This window comes from Pistacia vera, unplaced genomic scaffold (genome assembly GCF_008641045.1).
Source record: "Pistacia vera cultivar Batoury unplaced genomic scaffold, PisVer_v2 Contig590, whole genome shotgun sequence".
Classification (NCBI taxonomy): Eukaryota; Viridiplantae; Streptophyta; class Magnoliopsida; order Sapindales; family Anacardiaceae; genus Pistacia; species Pistacia vera.
The window spans coordinates 333,537-342,722 of NW_022196435.1; positions in this window are offsets into that span (position 1 = coordinate 333,537).

Sequence of the window (9,186 nt, forward strand, 5' to 3'; positions counted from 1 at the left end):
ATTTACATATCTAAAACCATTGATTCATTTAATTACCATAGCTCTTTAGACTCCCAGGTTCATATCCGTTCTTCAAAAGTTTGTCAGAGTTATCAATACTTCAACTGGAAATTGAACATCATTTGATTATACAAGAAAGAAAAACTTACACTACTGTCTAGATGGTACTGGGTTTCATTTTCCATAACCTGATAATATTAAAATCAAGGAAGTTTGAGATATATAGATAGCTATATATGGATAATTAATTAACTTTGTGAGCAGCCATGGAAACGCCAAACACTAGTGCTAGACAAGCTTAGCCATTGCAATTTCTTAGGAGCCCCTGGTGCTTCGCCTTAATTGTTTGGTCCAAGATAGCGTTGGATATAAATAGATTGAAATAGGTTGAGAGCACTCATAATTGAGACGTGCCATGAAATGGGTGTGTTGATAATTGATTCATGTAATTTTTACCACTTATCAACTCTCTTCTTTACTGGGTTCATCATCTACTTGCATCCACATATACTATTTTTGTACGACTCAACACTTGGATTGAAAATTTGATATCAAACTCAACAATGGATAAACGGATGGGGAATGCAGTGGCAGATTATGATAGAAGATGGGGAAGTGCACCCATCTGAGTAACCACGAGACAAACTCTCAACACCCTCTTGTCTTCACTTGCCCCTGACCAATATTTTCTTCACAACCACTAGTTTCAATTATGTACATGTAAACTCCCAATTACTAACCAGGATTTTGTTTTATTATAATACAAGTTCTTAATTGAAGGGTTTCTTCAATTATAATTCCATTTAAATTGAGTTTTAAGTTTTTGGTTGTCAACTATATAGATCTTGTCATTTCTTAATCAACTTTTGGTTAATATAATTATATAAATTTAAAATCCTTAATGTAATCAATTAATAAAAGGTTTAAACTTATTATAGAGTAAAATAGTATTTACTACTAGAAGAGAGAGTGAATTTTTTATATGATAAGAAAGGAAAGAACACTTCACTGATGGTTATTTTTTTTTTTTTTTTTTCTGGGGCTTGGAACATTTCATTTGTTGGACTTTTAACTTTAGGCCTTATAAGTTTTTTAAGAGGGGGTGATATTGGTCCCCTTTGTAAATAGAGTGCTGTTATTTAAGTCCAACCTCAAATTAAATAAAATTTATTAAATAGATTATATTCCAAAATGTTTTGTTTATAATACCATCTAGTAATATTTAGAATATACGAGAAGAATAGTAGAGGAGAAGAAGAAGAGTGGAAGAAGATAAGGGTATATTTGGAATAATTTTTTTATAATGAATTTTAATTAAAATGAGGCTTAGAAAGAGTTTTAATGGAGCTCAAATAACACCATTAGATAAATAAACAGTTCCCACTGTTTTTTTTTTAAAGTATAAGTAAAGGGTAAATTTGCATTAAAAAATAACAACAGAAAAGAAAAAGTGTTCAATAAATATGAGTTTTATGTAGTAAGCTTTACATGTGCATTTATTTAGATAAATTTGATTGGTGGAAATGGTGGCGACATGTATTTATAATATCATGAAGCATGACCTGTTTGATTGACATATAGGAGTTTTAAAACTCTAAAATTGTTGGACTTTGATTTGTTGGAAGATTGTTTGGCATATGGCGGCATGTAATTGGTGTTTGATATTTTTTAGTATTAATGACACATATTAATAATAATATAGATTTATATTTGTTAGATGTGTTTAATCGCATAAATACAAACACTTCACTAGACCTGGGTAGGGACCGGTTCCAACCAAGTTCGGGTCTGGGCCCGATTGGGACTGAAAAATTTATTTTCACCCCCCAACTTTTTTTATATTTAAGGAGCCAAATAAAATTATATACAGGGGTTTAGTAATTTTTAGGGGCCTGGAAAATTTATTTCCATCCCGGGAGATTAGTAAAATTTTAATTAATTTTAAAAAATAATAAATAAATCAATCAATCAATGGTTAATTATAATTAATAATTATTTATAAATATGGGGTGTTTTAAATTTCAAATTTAAAGAGGTAATTTAATTAATTAATTTTAACATAAATGTAATATTTCAACAATAACACATTCACACTTTACAAATAAACAATTAAATAAATTTGTTTTTATTAAATTATTCATCGTTAACAATATTTACATCGTTTAAATCTGTGTTCCTAAAGAGTTCGAGTAGTTTTGGATCTTCAAGGTGTTGTTGTAGTCTTCTCTTTACATGAGTCCAATATCATAAACACGTTATCACTTCAATCATCTCATTGGTTAAAGTGCATCTTCTGTCTTCAACAATCCGGCCACTCGTTGAGAATGCTGGCTTGGATGCAATTGTAGAAATCGGCACAAATAAAATGTCACGTGCCATTTGGGCTGCAATAGGGAATCGAATTTGATGTTGTTTTCACTATTGAAGCACATCCATCTCACGTTTCTCATTCTTCATCATGTAGGACATGTCCATTTATAGGTAGCGATTCAGCTCATTTGGTCAATGTATATATGAGCTGGAGCTACTACTTCTGCCATATTCCATATACGTGCACATGCTCGGTCCTTGATAGATGTCTTCATCAGGTTTATGCTGGTCGTTTCTGTTGGATGTTCCAGTTCCACTTATATTGTACCTGCTCTGATATAAAGAAAAAAGGTTTTCTAATTTTTGCTTAAAGTTAATCAAATAATATGTATAATCATGTCCTAAATGCTGGCCTATCTCAGAATTATACAATTAACTACGTGTAATTTAAACCTAAGATCTACAACAAGGCCTAATCCATATAAGAGTGGAATATCTAACCAATATTTCTCGTATTTTTTTTCCATCTTTGAAACAATTTCTATTAAGATGTCATTATATCTATATTTAGCAAAAGTTTTAGAAGTTTGAAGTAAAATATCTAACGCTAAATTAGTTGTACGATAATAAACACCACTTAATGTATTAGTGGATTCATAAAAAACTTTAAGAAATGAATAAAAAGTTCACAAACTGTCCAATCATCATAGCTGACAACTTCTTGCAGATGGTTCCTCTGATTGATGAAATCTGTAATTTGTCTTGCGGTTGACAAAGTTTTTCCAACATCAAGTAGGTGGAGTTCCAACAGATAGGCATGGTCGTACATAACTTCAAAGGTCGAACCGGTGGGTCCTATTGCTTATAATATTTGACATACTCCTGCCATCTTTTGTTGCTACCGCCGACGATAAATCCGATAGCCGCGCACACCCTCTCAATCTTCGAATTTATAGCTTCTAAACCTGCTTTAACAATTAAATTGGTGATGTGGCAAACACATCTGTGGTGAAAAGAATTGCCTTCACCACGCAGATCCAATCTCTTTTCAAATAAAGAGATAGCCATAGTGTTAGCAGCTGCATTATCTAGTGTTAGCGCTACAACTCTATCAATTAATACATGTTCTTGCAAAACTTCAAGTATTGTAAAATAAACAGTGTCAGCATTATGTGCAGTCTATAATGGTCTAAAACCTATCAATTTTTGTTGTAAACCGCAACCATGATCTAAGTAATGTATTATGATAGTTAAAAAATCTGTTTTTGATCTACAAGCCCATATATTTGAAGTAAATGCAATAGATATATTCCTAAAATTTTAAAATTCGTTTTTAAGTTGAACATTTATTTGGTTATAAAGTTTTAGTATGTCTCTTTTACTTGTACTTCTACTAACAAGAGTATATGCTGGACAAAATACAGTTTTAATCAAGTGAATAAAATAAGGATTTTTAGATAAAGAAAGGGGAGAGTCCGTAACAACTATATATTTTGCTATTTCCTCTCGTGCTTAGAGTGCATTTGTATTGTCATGTTGACAGAGTTGAGGATTGTGGATTAAAATTAAGTTGAGTTTCAATATGTTTTGGGGTCCGATTGAAGATGAATTGGACATTTGCATTATTTGGGGGTGCTTCTTCTCTAAATGTTGTCGCATCATCGAAATCCTCTTCTCAGTGCCAATAATGGTTCCATAGAAATTACATACCCCACACGATTCTTCCCCTCCCCATTTGTCTTTGTTTGTTTTGATTTGGTGAAGTATCGCCATACATCGGACATGACCCTCTTTGACGGTCGAGGGGGTTGGGCTGTGGAGCTCACTTGTGTTTGGTTGCACCTCATCCCGGTTGAATGTGGTTGCTGTCGTTGAATTGAAGTTGCTGCCTTTGGAAAGGATGAAAATGGATCGAACTCTTCCATTTCTTCGGTGGATGGAACATAGAATTCATTTGGCCCTTCCATTATGAATTTATGATAGAATAATAAATAATTAAAATGAAAAAAAATTGAATAATAATATGAATAAGAGATGATATTGAAAGATAGAATAAATAGAATAATACAAATAAATAAATAAACTATAATATGAATAAATTATAAATATAAATTAAATTGAAGAGAATATGAATGAGAATTGGATTAATACAATAAATAAATAACTATAATATGAATAAATTATAATATAAATAAATTGAAGAGAATATGAATGAGAATTGGATTGGAGTAGAGAGATTGAGATGTGGTGTGAAAAAAATGGAAGTATTTTTTTTTTTTTTTTTTGCCGGGGGACATGACCGTTGGCATGCTGTATAATTCTTTTTTTTTTTTTTATTTTATAAAATATTAATTTAACAATTTTTGTCAATTTTAAAATTTATAGAGGGTTTTTTAATATTTTCCAAGGGACTTTAAAAAAAAAAGCAAAGAGGTTTGGGCCCCACCCTTGGAGGAGGGCCCAATCAAGGGACTGGTCCCTCCTTTATGGGCCTGGTCTGAGTTTGGGAACAGGCCCTCCTAGGACCAGTTTTTTGGGACCGGTCCCAAAGTCTACACTTCACATTCACTTTATATATATATATATATATAGAGGAAGAAAAAGAGGCAATCAATATTAACTTGTTAGATCTGTATAATTCTATTTTTTTTTTTTATAAAATATTAATTTATCCATTTTTGTCAATTTTAAAATTTATAAGGGGTTTTTTAATATTTTCCAAGGGACATTATAAAAAAAAAAGCAAAGGGGTTTGGGCCCGGCCTTTGGAGGAGGGCCCAATCAAGGGACCGGTCCCTCCTCTATGGGCCTGGTCTGAGTTTGGGACCAGGCCCTCCTAGGACCAGTTTTTTGGGACCGGTCCCAAATGCCCAGGTCTACACTTCACATTCACTTTATATATATATAGAGGAAGAAAAAGAGGCAATCAATATTAAATTGTTAGATAATTGTTATCTTTTGCTCCTGCCAGTTTATTCTCAATAATTTTTATTGTAATTTGATGTAGGTATGTACGATTGGCGGAAAAAAGAAATTGCTTCTCATAGTTACAATATAGTTCCCACAGAAGGTAACGTATTGTCCTAAACTCTTTTGAGTATTGTATTGTAATACGCCTATTGAATTGCTCCTGATAGTTGCAATATAGTTCCTGCTAAAGGTTATGTAATGCCTTGTACTCTTTTGACTATTTAATTGTAATAGGCCAGACGGTTAATCATAAATTCGGCTACAGAATTGTGAGAAGTCATTTGTCAAACCATAAATTTGGCCATTGAATTATAAGAAGGCAGAAGCCGAACCATTCCGAGCCATTAATTTGTCTGCAATTGTACTATAGAAATCCAGGTGCCGAACCATTTTGATCCATTAATTTGTCTAAAATTATACTATAGAATTGTAGTAAGCCATCCACCGAATCATAAAGTAGCCACAATTGTAATTAACTTTGGAGTCGTAAATCTTAACGCCGAACCATGTTTTCTGCCTACTATTGAATTGTAATAAGAAAGATGCAGAAGCATATAAATTCTATTATAATATTATAAGAAACCATTTGCTGAACCATAATTCATCCAGACTTGTAAAAGACCAAGATCTTCTTTAGTTCAAAATCTCTTTGCTGAGTCATTGCTGCTCTGACTACGCAAGTGTTAAAATATTGTTTTCTAAAAGTGTTTGATGGAATAGACAATTAAATATAGTACATATTGTTTGACATGATGAACTCTAGAATAGCAAGTTTATTTCTCAAGTTAATTTCATGCTGTTAATTATAATTTTTGCAGATAAGTTATCACAATGTCAAATAATTTCCTTAAAGATCTTAACCAATCACGAGATGATTGAATAATTATTGTCAAAGTAGCTAAATTGTGGGAATGTCAAAATTTCAGAATGAATAACAAACTGATTAGCCTTGACATGATTTTGATTGATGAATAGGTACAAAATATATTCCTAAAATAATCTAAACTTTTTTTATTTCTTATTTCTGAATACAACTTTAGCATTAAGAATTTATCTAAATTTATATATTGAGGAGGTGCATTCCCTACAAAAAAAAGTACATCTTTAAGAAATCGTATTTTATAATATGTTCACAAATAATTGCTTCAATTGTAGAAGAAAAATCTGAATGAAGTACCAATTGAGAAGGAAATGTTTTAGAATAGAGCATCCTTGAAGCACGTTACCAATCTCATGTGGTATAATTGTGATTAGGTACAAGATTCACTAGATAATTAAACTGATTATTATAATAGAACTTGTTAATAAGGATTACATTTGAAAAGGTTAAGGAATACACAATAAAGGCCAAATAACTAAAGTTGATGATACATAAGGTTGGTGCTACCTATCTTACAATTCTTGCATGAGGAAAATTTATGATATAAATAACAATTTCTATTGTGGGAAATGCAAAAAGGAAACAAAATTCCCTCAAATGAGGCATATCAGTGCTTATTTTTAAATAAATTATAGTGCATAATTTGAATCATAATAATGTTAAATGTACAAACAAATCTTACAAAGATTTGTATACAAACTAATGTGACAGAAAATAAATGGGAGAGTGAATATGATAAGTTTGACTTTTTATACTCACTTTTCTATTCATTTTCTGTCACATCAGTTTGTACAAAAATCTTTATAACAATTGTTTGTATATGCAGCATCACTCTTTGAATCATTGGTTTATAATAATGTATGATTAATAGAATAACTGGTACAAATAGTTTGAACCATTGATTTATAATAAGGAATAATTAATGATATAACAAGTACAAGGTGGATATGAAAGTGATGGACGGAACTACAGAAGTGATTTTTATATTGTTTGATACAGTAGCGGAAAATTCAGTTGGGCTATCATGTTCTCAACTATTGAACAAACAAGGGAACGGCAGTGAAACAATCCCAAAACTTTTGCATGTACTTTGTGGCCAGACCTTCGTTTTCAAAATCAAGCTGACAGATACGAATTTAAAAGAAGGATCTGAATCTTATGCTGTAGCAAAAGTTTTTCCAATCAATCATAAACTTGAGAATGAATACAAGCTACAGGAATTGGAAAAGGTGAGTATGGCCTTTAGTTGAAATAATAAATTTGTGAAGATTCAAGTGATATGAATAGTTTGTAAAAAACAACAGGCAATTGAAGGAGAAGATAAAGCAGAGTCTTCAACAACAGATTTGATTGAATGTGAAACATTTACGCCAAAAATCAAAGACAGGTCGTGAAAAAATGGATCAAGCGTACAAGGTGAGGAACACAAAATGACAATGGACCATTCCACTTCAGACATCTTAGACATATCAAAAGAAAAGGGAGGAGGAAATGAACATAAAGAAAATGACAGTGAAGAAGTTACAACTGGTCATAAGAATTATCTAAGCAACACGAAGAAAAAGCTAAAGCTGCGATGAAGATTTTGTGTGAAATCTGGTAGTTTTCTTTTGGTGTTCTTTGAAGCAATTACTTGTGGTGGGGAAAGTTAAAGAAGAGATGTTTTGAGAGTGGATTTGAGTATTGGGAAATAAAACAGAAGTGGGTTTTCTTCTCTTAACTTTAAGATGACAACGATGATGATGATTATCAAAGTTTAGCAAATGGTTGGGAATGGGATACCAGTACCTGGACAAGGGAGGAGGAGCAACAGAGGTGGATTGCATTTTTTTAAATTTTTTTTCTTTTGTTGTTTTTTAACAACCAAGTTATAAGGCAAAGTTTAAAGAACTCTATATTCAATCTTATACTTTTAAAAAATAAAATAAAATAAAAGTTCTCCCTCTAACAACACCAACTTTTTCTCTCCAATTTTCATGCAATACAACTTATCAAATTTGTCATCTTCCAAGTTGGATACTCTCCTACTGCAAGTATCTGAAATATGGAGGCTTGAATTTGAAATTTGTACACATTTTAACATATATTATAAACATTGTTAGAAATTTACTTAAAATATTTACACAAGTTTAGTATGTGTAGAAGTCTTATCAATTACAATGGATCAAGAATCAACAACATTAGGGGAACCATAAGTAATAACAGGGTTTGTCTGTTCCTCTTCCAACAACAATTGCTCTAAGAAATCAGGATTTTTAGCCAGAAACCTTGACTTAAATGTCTTAGTGTAGATGCAAAAAATCTACCGTCATGAAAATAGGGTCTGATCCCGTGAAGTTGAGGCCACTGACAATCCGTGAGATCTGCACACATGAAAGGGCAAGCGTGAAGCTTACGAAATACACCAGGGTAGTGTTTGCCATAGGTACTCCGACGCTCAAGTCAGCAAGGTTGAAAGAGATTATTTGATAAGAATTAAAGAGAAGAAGGATTACTAGGAGTCTTGTTGGAGGCTAGAACTGCGGCGGAGGCATCAGGTTCTTGGGAACAAGAACTTTAGGAGCAAATAGATGATTTTGAGTAGTGTAGCTATCGGAGATTCCTCCTTTATGAGAGGGCAAACCTTTGTTTATATAATGAACCCAAGAGGTTGGAATCTTAGTAGGACACTAAATCCTATTTTGGGAGATAATCCCTATCATGAAAGAGATATAATTTCTTGACTTTATCAGATTAAGTTTAATAGTTTGAGTAAGATTTGAAATCTTAGTAGAAGAGGAAATAGAATGGAATTCTGATTTCTTGTTTATGGACTGTTGCAAGGTAATGGGCTAAAACTCAGTTTAACTTAACTTATAGGATAGCCCAACTTATAGAGTGGACTGAGCCAAGTGAAGCCATTGCGCATTCTGCAAAGCGAACTAGATTTCCAAAGAATTCCGAATAAAACTCTAATCAAAGCATGTGAGCACAAATATGGAATATGACCTCATTGTGCAAGCGGCCAAAAATAATGAGAAAGAATC